Below are 11,758 nucleotides of genomic sequence, written 5' to 3'. Positions count from 1 at the left end.
TGTAATCAGAGAAATCAGACTTTAAAACACATTATTAAATTTCTGGTCCCTTTTATTGCCAGGTCATTAGGATTTCTTAGTGTGATTTTTTTATTATACTTTATTCAGTCTATTTTAAATGTTGGTGGTGGCCATATCACAGAGCTGGTGACACAGGTGCCCAGGACAGGTACAGAAAGGGCTGTGGGGTGAGCCGGCCCAGACTGGAGGGGAGCAGGCGGATGAGTGAGGGCTGAGGTGAGAGCACAGGGAGGAGGGCAGGGAGGGGAGGGCAGGGCTGCTGGGCCCGGGCAGGGAAGCAGGGCTTGTCCCTGGCGTGACAGATGGTGGCTGCTTCTCCTTTCTCTTCCAGAGCCAGAGCCTCACACAGGGCAGCACCAGAACATGGTGAAAACCTGTCCTCAGCCACACAGCCAGAGAGATTCTCTGCCTTCTACAGGATGCTGACACTAAGTTAAGGCATCAAGAGTCTGGCAGAGCCCTGGGAGGGAGCTGCCCATGGTGAGCCAGGGTGGCTGCTCCTTTGTGTTTTATCCTTCCTTTCACAGCAATGGAGCCGGACAGAGAGAGGACCAGACCATGGCAGACTCCCGTCCTCAGCCACAAACCCTGAGAGGTTGTTCTGTAAGGATACTGACACTAAGTTAAGGCATCAGAGTCTCACAGAAAATGTGGAAGTGGTTGCCAGTGGTAAGTAGGGGTGGCTGCTCCCTTTATTTGTTAACCAGATTTTGGAACTGCAAGCCCAGAAAGGGGCAGGACGAGACCATGGCACACCCCTATCCTCAACCACACAGCCAGAGATTTGCTATTTTCTACAAGGGCACTGACACTAAATTAAGGAATCAAGAGTCTGGCAGAGCCCTGGGCAGGGGTTGCCCATGGTAAGCCAAGGTGGCTGCTCCTTGTTTTTTCCTCCTGCCTTTTACAGCCAGAGGCCCAGACAGTCCCATGACCAGACCATGGTGCACTCCCAACCCCTCCCTGCACAGCTGCTCAGACAGAGATTTCTGCAGCTTTTGACAAAGCCATTGACCAAAGGACAAGGCAGCACACACAGCCCCAGGCTGCACTGCACCAGGTCCCACAGGCAGCTGGAGGCTCCTCACAGCCCTGGACAAAGGAGGTCAGTGCCACCCACCCTCTCTGAAACTGACCTTGAAATAAAATGTTCCGATTTATGAGCCATTGGCTGGTTCTTCTGGTTTGTGTGGTCTTTTGGGGGAAACATTGCAGGCCTTTTTCCTATTGTCATGGAATCATGGAATCACAGAATAGTTTGGGTTATAAGGGACCTTAAAGATCATCCTATTCCAACCCACTGGCCATGGGCAAGGACACCTTCCACTATTAAGGGTTGCCTAAAGCCTCATCGAAACTGGTCTTGAACGCTTTCAGAGATGGGGCACTCACAACTTCTCTGGTTAACCTCTTTCAGTGTCTCACCACCCTCATGAAGTGTTTCTTCCTTATATGTAATCTAAATCTACACTCTTTCAGTTTAAAGCCATTATCCCTGGTCCTATCACTACATGCCCTTGTAGAAAGTCTCTCTGCAGCTTTCTTGTAGGTCCCCTTTAGGTAGTGGAAGGCTGCTATAACGTCTCCCTGGAACCTTCAGGCTAAACAAACCAAATTCTCTCAGCCTGTCTTCATAGGAGAGGTGTTCCAGCCCTCTGATCATCTTTGTGGCCTCCTCTAGACTTGTTCCAACAGGTCCATGTCCTTCTTTTGTTGGGGGCCCCAGAGCTGGACAAAGGACTCCAGGTGGGGTCTCACCAGAGCGGAGCAGAGGGGCAGAATCATCTCTCTTGACCTGTTGGCCACAATCCTTCTGATGCAGAACAGGATACGGTTGGCTTTCTGGGCTGTAAGTGCACATTGTGATTCAAGTTGAGGTTCTCATCATCCAACACCCCCAAGTCCTTCTCCTCAGGGCTGTTTTCAATCTCTTCATCACCCAGTCATTATCCATAAGTTGGTAGTTTTCACTATTTCTCAGCACCTCTCTAAAGCACAGTCATACAGATTTCCCAGATGTTTCCAGTTCTATCAGGAATCAGTTGCATATTCATTACAAGCTGTACAGCTCAGCAGTAGCATCACCAAGGGAAAGAACTGTATTACATTTCCTTTGAAATTCTGTCTACTGCAGCATGACTTGACCACTTACATCAGTCCACAAGTCAGTATATTATATAATGTTTTCTAAAACAATAATGTCTTTAAATGTTATCCCAACCCTACTGGGAAGCTTGCAGAAGTACTAAAATTTTAAAGTACCCAGGTGGTCGTTGACTATATTTTTATTATATTCTTGCAACAACCATGCCATATTAAAAAACTTAGGATGAAAAGTCAACAGAAAAATTTGCCTATATGGACAGTAACAGAATAGTGGTTTAACTGGCCTGTCAAACTGTTTTTATGGTTTATTTCAGTCCCTATAGTGTAGTGGCCTGCTTAGCCTACTATATGTGAGTATGCAGTGAGTATGTAAAGTGTTCAAATTCCCAGATTGTTTAAAATTAATATTTTATTTTAGCAGCTGTGGTAGAGTTCCACAAGAAGATCACTGAGTATGGGAACTTCATTATAAAAGCAGAGTGCACATTGATATTTCACATGGAAAAAAGTGGAAGAGTAATAATTTTTATTTTTTCTGCTTTCTCAGCATTTCCAAGTACTGTTATGAAGCAAATCCCAGTTCAATGAGACAAGATCTTACTGTTTCTCTTCAGATAAGAGAGTGCAATTTTTATTCCTTACATGGTCACGGTCATCATTCAGTTATATATATTTTTTGTGTCTGTGTGTGTATGTATTAGGGACAAATTTGTGTTTAAGGAGTCAGGTACCAAGATGCTTTGAGAAACTTCCACTTCTGTGTGCTATTGTTCTAAGTACATCGGGTCACAAGAGATACTTTCTCATGACTTCCAGTCAAAGCTATAAACCTGAAAGAGCAAAAATGATACAGAGTTTCACGTTACTTATAGAGTGGCCAGCAAGACTAGAGAAGTGATTGTGCCCCTGTACTTGGCACCGCTGAGGCCCCACCTTGAATCCTGCGTTCAGTTTTGGGGCTCTCATCACAAGAAGGACATTGAGGTGCCGGAGAGAGAGTGCAGAGGAGGTGATGAAGCTGCTGAGGGGTCTGGAGCACAAGTCTGATGAGGAGCAGCTGAGGGAACTGGGGCTGTTCAGCCTGGAGAAAAGGAGGCTGAGGGGAGACCTTATCACTGTCTGCAACTACCTGAAAGGAGGTTGTAGCATGGAGGGGGTTGGTGTCTTCTCCCAAGTAGCAAGTGATAGGATGAAAGGAAATGGCCTCAAGTTGTGCCAGGGGAGGTTTAGACTGGATATTCAGAAACACTTTTTCATGGAAAGCGTTGTCAGGCATTGGAACAGGCTGCCCAGGGAAGTGATGGAGCCACCATCCCTGGAGCTGTTTAAAAGGCATTTAGATGAGGTTCTTAGGGACATGGTTTAGTGCTAGAGTTAGGTTATGGTTGGACTCGATGATCCTGAGGGTCTCTTCCAACTCTAATGATTCTATGATTCTTATCCTCGAGTGACTCAAACCACAAAGCTGGTTTATCAAACGACGTTTATCAGGATCAGATGCCTTCACACGGTTCTGAATTCCATGTGTCCAGATCACATTACAAAATGAGACTTAACGCAGTGCCTCACGTTGGTGCTGTAGCGATGCTTGTCCTCCACATAAACAGTATTTAAAGGCTGTTTTCATTCCTTCTGTCGTTGTGCCGAAATAAGTATCACAACAAACACAGACACAACCAAACGGATCTGCCCGGCTCTGCTGGTCCGGCCTCCCGCTCGGACAGGAACCGGAAGGGCTCACGCCGGGGTGGTGGAGGCGGGAGGTGGAGCAGAGGGAGCGGCCGGGCCGGGGCTCAGCGGCGAGGGCCGGGCGACCCCTGGTGGCGGGGCGGTGCCACCGCCGGGCCGCGCCGCGCGGGCTCGGTCAGGACGTTCATTGACACAACGAGGCGGCGTGTCCTGCGCTCTTGGGGCGTCGGGCTGGGGAGGTGGCGGCTGCTTCGGTTCCCTTCACCTGCGGTTATTGGCGGGGCCTGTTACGGCAGGACAAGGCGTGATGGTTTAAACTAAAAGAGGGAGATTCAGACTCAACACGAGGAAGAAATTTTTGACACTGAGGGTGGTGAAACACTGGCCCAGGTTGCCCAGGAGGTGGTGGATGCCCCATCCCTGAAGACATCCCAGGCCAGGCTGGGCTCTGAGCAACCTGATCTGGGTGAAGATGTCCCTCCTCATTGCAGGTGTTGGACTAGATGACCTTTGAAGGTCCCTTCCAAGCCAAACTGTTCTATGATTCTATTACACCATTATTGTTTTTACAGTAGAAAAATGAATTTGTTGAAAACGTCCACAGCACTTCACTGCTGCTCCAATATAAAAAAATCTGTGTAGCATCAGATATCGCTCATGGAGAACCAGGTAAAAGAATATCTACCTCCATAGTCAGAATCACTAGGTAAACTCTATTTTAGTGTTATACAGAGGTTAAAACTAGGCAGGCATTTGTGTTGCTCCTGTCCTTAACATGTATTTGACCCACTCACAGAAGCAAATTATGTACACAAATAAAGAAATCATAAAAAAAAGACCAAAAAAAAGCATGAAGTTCACGCTCTTCAAGTAGACAATATTTAGCAAAGGACAGTATAGTTTCCACGTTTCTCAGTGTCATAGACAAGGTATGACTACTTTTATGGTTAAATTTCTGAAGGTGTACAAGCTCAGTAACTCACTACAGTAGTCTGGATTCTTTGGGTCTAATGGAAGAATTTCGTATAAGGTTTAAATAAAGAAAATGGGCACCACTGATAGATGAACTTTCCCGGGTCTCAGCTGCAGGACTCAAAGTAAGGCTTGCTTAAAAGTGGGATGGAATAGAAAAAAGTTGGATGGGAAGGAGGCGTAGACACCTGGTTGGTAGAAAAATAGGTCAGAGCAGAATAGGTAAGGTCAAAGTTTGGTGGCATAGTGCCATACATCAACTCTTTACTTTGAGACAAAACCACAAAATAGATATGAAACATTTCTATAGGTTTGTAGGCTTGCAACTATAATAATTCTTAAAGCAACAAAACCACTTATAATCTGGGAAGGGATAATGCTGAATAACAAATCACAGCCTTGCTCCTGATAGTAATTTGACATGTATAACTGGGTGTTCTTAAAACACCACCCTTGCAATTAATCTGTATATAGATATCACCCACTCCTGAAGTGAAAAAGTTGGCAGCTACCACAAGAATACTTAATAAAACTCTGCAGCACCCAAGCAGGTTAAAACTGCAGTCCTAGTACATTTAGGGATACAAAGTTTACTAAAACAGGATGGGACTAATGTGGTTACAGATTATTTCTAAATTGCATGAGCCACATGATGTTACACTGTGACATCTGAATCAAAGCCTCAGTTACAGAACAAGTAATAGAAAAGAGTGTCTTTCTTACAGGAGATGTGCATACTAGGTAATAAAGAGTACACATTAGAAAATTACCATAGCATGTTGTTAAATGATACACATTTTGCAGCATTTGCTGTAGAAGTCTCCTCTCAAAATTTCCCAAGGAACAACAGCCTTCTGAGTTTCCTGGGCTTGCCTCTCACAGGGCTGATGCACCATAAACAACAGTCACCATTACACAGTGCTCCGTCAAAACAAAGACTGATGTGGTGCTTGGGTGACACATCAGGCTGGGAAAAATACCGAACATTTAAGTTGTCAGCAAGTGTCTCCAAATGAGTTATGACTTTCCAAAGGGGCTACATTTCTTACTTAAAATCTAATAAATAACTGATAACTTTTATGACCATTCTGGCATCAAGTCTACTTCAGATGAGGTTTTGAAGGTGGTTTCCAAAGGAACAAAATGAAGCAGAAACACGGGGAAAAATCCCCTCCAGAACATGCCATAGACCTCAAGAACAAAACTTTCCTGGTCTCCCTTTACCCTGCAGCAGGAGCAATGGCTGTGGCCTGAACAGCCCAAGCAGGGATGCTGACCTGCCTGGCTGTAGCCTGGTCTGTGTGCAGTGGTCCCTTTGACAGTGGGAAAACTCATCTTCTGAACAGAAAAGGACCTTTTTTTATATGAAGGTTACTTTAGAAACAAAAATCTGCATGAGATAAAGGAACTACTATTATTTACAGGACATACCATTTGTATATTTTATTTATTGAGAAGCTTCACAAGTGAAATGCTCTTTAGATTTTTCAAGTCATATGTAGAGAAGCAATCAACATGAAGTTCGGATTTTCTTTGATATCAGCTCTTTTTATAGATACCAGATGAAGCCACAGGAACATTTAACACTTTATCCTACATAGGTAGCAAGTAAAATTCACACTTGAGCAACATTCCCCCTGCAGCAAAGTGTTAAGAAACCCAACCTAGCCCAAAATAGACTAGTCTGAGTAGCAGAAATGGGCTGTGTATATGTGATTCTCCCTGTGAAGCAATTTCTCCTGCTTTTATTTTACTTTCTACTTTTTTTACTTTTCTACTATTTTACTTTTTACTTTTACTTTTTACTATTTTCTACTATTTTACTTTTCTACTATTTTACTTTCTATTTTACTTTCCTATTTTATCTTTCTACAAACCATAGGGAAAAAAAAAAAAGGTAAAGTTTCTTAAATATTATTCCATGTCCGTATATATCCTAAAAGAAAAAAATTGCACGAGACCATACAAAAATGATGAATGAAAGAGGAAACGTTTGATCAATCTTTTCACTATTGTTGAAAGCATCATGTCTCTCTCCCTGTTGGCCTAACTTCTCAGTTCGTTCTCCTACCTGTGACAGCTCCTTTAAACTGTTAATTAATTTTTTATCACAGTTTCTGGATTTCTGTAGGCCGTGGCACTTATTTCATGAGCAACATTAAATTGAGATGGACTGGGCCAGATCTCCAAGGAAATTCCCAGTGCTGACCAAAGTGGTTTTTTTTAATAGCTTTTTCTTATGTAGCAGAGCTGACTCCATATCACCTGCTTAGGCTGGGTTGCAGAATAGCTGGTGCTGCCATCTCCCACGGGAAGCGGCCAGTGACCCATCTCCAACAGCCTGATGAACTCATTCAGCATCTCTGATTCACATCCAACATGTTTACTCAGCTGATGGACTGTGCTGAATATATTAAGTTATAAACCTTTTGTTGAACTGGACTTATGTGTCAGAGTTAAAAGTGATTTTAAGAGCATTTGGAAAAAGTTGATTGCAACTGTGCCTATGCTCCCTTTCTTACAAAGGGCACTCATCGGGAATCTAAGCCCTACTGAAATGGTTATTTAACTTTAAAACATTTATCTGTGTTTTCATGAAAACCATGAAGCTACTGGACAAAAGGAAGACCAGTTGTCTGCTTGTGACTGTCTTTTGTGTGTGACTCAATCAGGTATAATCTGGGATGCCTCCCATATGTTGCCCAGAAGCAAAATAGGTGCCAGCTCTTTGAACTGCCATAGACCTTAGACATGATCCAGGCATCTACTTGCTCAGAAATGTCAAATGGAACATTTCTGGGGACACTTATGAAGAGGTATTTGGACACAGGAAGCAGCAGAAGCCTGGGCCTGTTAGAGATATAGTTACTTCTAAGGTTAGATATTGCACATAGGTATCCAAAAGGGATCTGGATGCTGGCTCCTAACCTTCCTCTAGATGGCAATGTCATCTGAGAGACACAGCACGACAGGCACTCTACATGTGCTCATCTAACTCCAAAATACAGTAACCTTTAGCACAGACCTGTTTATTTTCTTCTGTGCATAAAAAGTTCTGTCTTAACGACATCGACCTGTTGGAGTGAGTTCAGAGGAGGGCCACCAACATGATCAGAGAGCTGGACCACCTCTCCGGTGAAGGCAGGCCTGGAGAAGAGAAGGCTCCAGTGAGACCTAGTAGCAGTGTTCCAACACCTAAAGGGGATCTACTAGAAAGCTGGAGAGGGATGTTTTACAAGGGCATGTAGTGATGGGACAAAGGGTAATGGCTTTAAACTGAAAGAGGGTAGATTTAGATTAGATATAAGAAAGAAATTTTTCCCCGTGATGGTGGTGAGACACTGGAACAGGCTGCCCAGAGAAGCTGTGGATGCCCCATCCTTAAGTGTTGAAGGCCAGGCTGGACAGGGCTTTAAGTAACCTGGTCTAGTTGAAGGTGTCCCTGCCTATTGGAGGGGGACTGGACCAAGATGATCTTTGATCCCTTCCAACCCAAACCATGCCATGATTCTATATGATTTTATGATTATATAAAAAGAAAATATGCATTTATATCAGAGGTGTCAAACCCATTGTCATCAGGGGCCACATCAGCCTCACAATTGCCTTCAAAGGGCCAAATGTAATTTTAGGACTGGATAAATGTAACTACTTCTACATTTACACGCTTGATTTCAATAATGAAACATACCTCACAGTGTGTCATACATTCATCAGACTTCTCAGCTGTATTTAACAAGTTTGTTTAGTGTGAGGCCTTCAAACTGAGTATCTTCTAGTATTGATGTGCTTAGCATTTGCCTTAACATTCAAAAGTAATTTATTGAATATCTTTGGACTAAGATCAAAGCAGTGAGATAAAGTTATGCAAGTTACGTAAAGTTATATGTGTTTTAACAGCAACCAATTCATAAATCCTTTTGTAATGGAAACCACTTGCACTGGAGAGCTGTTCCCAGAACTAGCACAGCACCTCTGGGCTGCAGTCACTGTGACCAAGATACAGTGCAGACAAACCTGAGTCTTCTCCCACTACATGGTTCAGAGGTCTCTAGTCATTTGGCTGTGATGGTTGGTGTCTCTGGGCACACTGCAAGGCCCGTGCAAGTGGCTGGAAGGACAATGCTGGTGGTGCTGGTAACTCTGCCAGCTTCACTATTAGCAGTGGGAGAACAGAAGAAAATGGTTACATGGGAATTTCTAGTTCTGTTTGCATACTGCTGCTCTAGAATTTCAGTTAATATCAGTTGCTCACCTTCTGTGTGTTGGTGGGACAAAGCATCAACTGATCACAAAGGACATACTTGTACAACTCCTGCTCACACTGATGAGCACTTGCAAAACTAAATTCAATGAAGTAATATAAAAAGTCCTTTTAAAACCAGATTAGGAATGTTAAATAAAGCAAGAAGGTAAACCACACACTGATAACAAGACATGTTTTTACACCCAGAAATTCGATCTATATTTTACTGGCACTACACTGATATGTAAGACCACGATCACTTCCTTGTTTACAAAATGTGTTATATATTGCATGGAAATATTTCCAGTTAAAACCCCATAAAGCTAACTCAGCAAAAACTAACTTTGGGATTTCTAAACTACAAAAAGGCAATTTCAGCCCACAAATCTATTAAAGCTGGTTCTGGTTCATTTAGATTCGAAACGGCTGTTGTAACATTTTTTAGCTACCAACACTGGTGTGTCACATTTCCATAATACAGATGTTCAGCAAACTTTTGTTGGGTACATTATTTATTTTACCAGTTCCTTGCTCCAGATCAAATCTGGCAGAAGCTGATTGTCTCTGGGGGGGTCACATGTGACTGGGGACAACAAAAGTGCATCTACTCCTGCTGTCCAGTGTGACATCTCTAACAAATGTGCAACAGAGGAACCAGAATCCACTGGTCCTACATCTCCTGTGGACTCTCTTAAAGCTGGGGAAACTTCCAGCAGTCAAATGGCTTCTTCTTCCAGCAGCCACCGTAAGAGTCTCAACGAGTGTCATCGTTGCAAAGTACAAATACAGATAAAGACCAGTATGAAGTATGTTGACCAGGCAGACAAGGATGTAATATTAACTGTTGAAGTTTATCAGATTTCTTTATAAATTTTAATTATTGAGGGGCATTACATTATAAGAAAATATTCCCTTTTTTATTAGAAAAGCTAATTTACAGTTAACTGATTTTGAATGTGGAAAATAATTTCACATTAGGCCTATAATAGTAGGGTATAAGTCACCTCTACCACTTAATTTTATTGTCATTTAAATTACTGCAATAGGCACAGTAAACCTTCCTGAAATATTTTTACATTTAAAAAATTAAAAAGAATCACCTCAGTGCTATTATCAGAAAAAACTTAAACTAGCTGACAATACATTCCAGCCCTTTAATTCACTATAATAAAATAAACTGAAAATGAAAATTAAATAATTCTGAATACAAGGAAAAAACTAAGTTGTATATTAGCTAGAATTTAAATCAGCTGAAAATACCTTTATTTTATAATCAGCACTCATTCAATACTGAGCTGATAAAAATGCATACATGAACAAAACTCCTGAAACACAGAACAATTTTTCTTTTCTTAAATTGTCAAAATTAGGGAAGTTTAATTTAAGAAGCTGAAAAATTTTACGTTGAAAGCATCTTCATCAATAAGCATAGTTTCTAGAGTAACAGGACACAACCATAACATTTTAATAACTTTTATAGTAGTAGGTGATTCAACAGGAACAGGATTGGAAACAACTTGGATTAAGAAATTAACCTTTCCCACAGAGGCAGAGAGAAATATGAAATGGTAATTCAAAAGACAAGGCTGAAGAGCAGTACGGATCTGTTGCCATCAGTTGTAGATACTAATTTAAGATGCCTGGACTGCAAACATCTAAACACCCTACTGGCTCAGAAAGGCATGGGGAGCTTCATTACCAAAAAAAGACAAAGTGGACCTGTGGAGACAACAGGAGGGGCTGGTCTGGGAGGAGGATGGCCTTGGGGGCGGAGGCCTGTCCTGAGGCAGCTGTGGCACAGCTGGAAAGTGTCAGGTAGTGGAACCATCTGTACCTGCGAGGAAAACAGTGTCACTAACTCAAATTATGATGGGATTGATACCTTCTGGCTTTGATACCTTCTGTAAGGTGCTCTGAAGGCCCTATGGAACAGTGCACCAGGAAACAGACAAGTGACCTGGAGGTGTGGGAGGCGGCTGAGCATGAAAGAGAAGCTCATTCTCTTTTCATTCGCATGCATTGCAACAAGTTGTTGGAACAGTGTTCATCCAATGAATAATTCATGACAGTTAATTACCAGGACTATTATGTTCTATCAGCACCTAGTAACATAGGATATAATCAAGAATGGTCTTTGCTGTTGCTCCCAGTTGAGATCAAGTTCTATTTTCTCTATATGCACACAGGAGCAAAGAAATTACTCAGTAAAATTAGAAATTAGACTGATCCGTCTTGCTGGAATTAGGTCTCTCGGTGACTTTAAGAACAGTTATACATATACAACAGAAAAAAAAAAACAAAGGAGGCAGCATGACCAAAGAAAAAAAAAAGATATTTCTACCCTATTATACACCGTTTTATTCATCATACTTAACAAAGCTAAACCTGTACAAGTTTGTACATATTGCATTGAAAGGACGGTTCACTAAGTTAAAAAAAAAAATAAACAAAACATCAGAAACGTCAAACCTATGCTCCCCTTTGCAATTTTTGTGCAGTCAATATCAGTATAGCAGCTCAAAGCTTTTGATAGATATGAAAAAACCTCAACAATGAAAATAACAGACCACAGTGTCGCCTTTCAGGCCACCTGCAACTGGTACCCAGCTTGTATCCATAGTAATCTCAAATGCAAAATTCAAATTCCGCTATATAGAAATGTGAAATTACAGTCATCAGTAAAGAATTAGGTGTTTAAACAGTAAAGATAAATTGGATCAAAAC

This window comes from Streptopelia decaocto (assembly GCF_964273445.1).
Source record: "Streptopelia decaocto genome assembly, chromosome: 1".
In the NCBI taxonomy this organism is placed as follows: Eukaryota; Metazoa; Chordata; class Aves; order Columbiformes; family Columbidae; genus Streptopelia; species Streptopelia decaocto.
Note: the sequence above shows the minus strand (reverse complement) of the source record.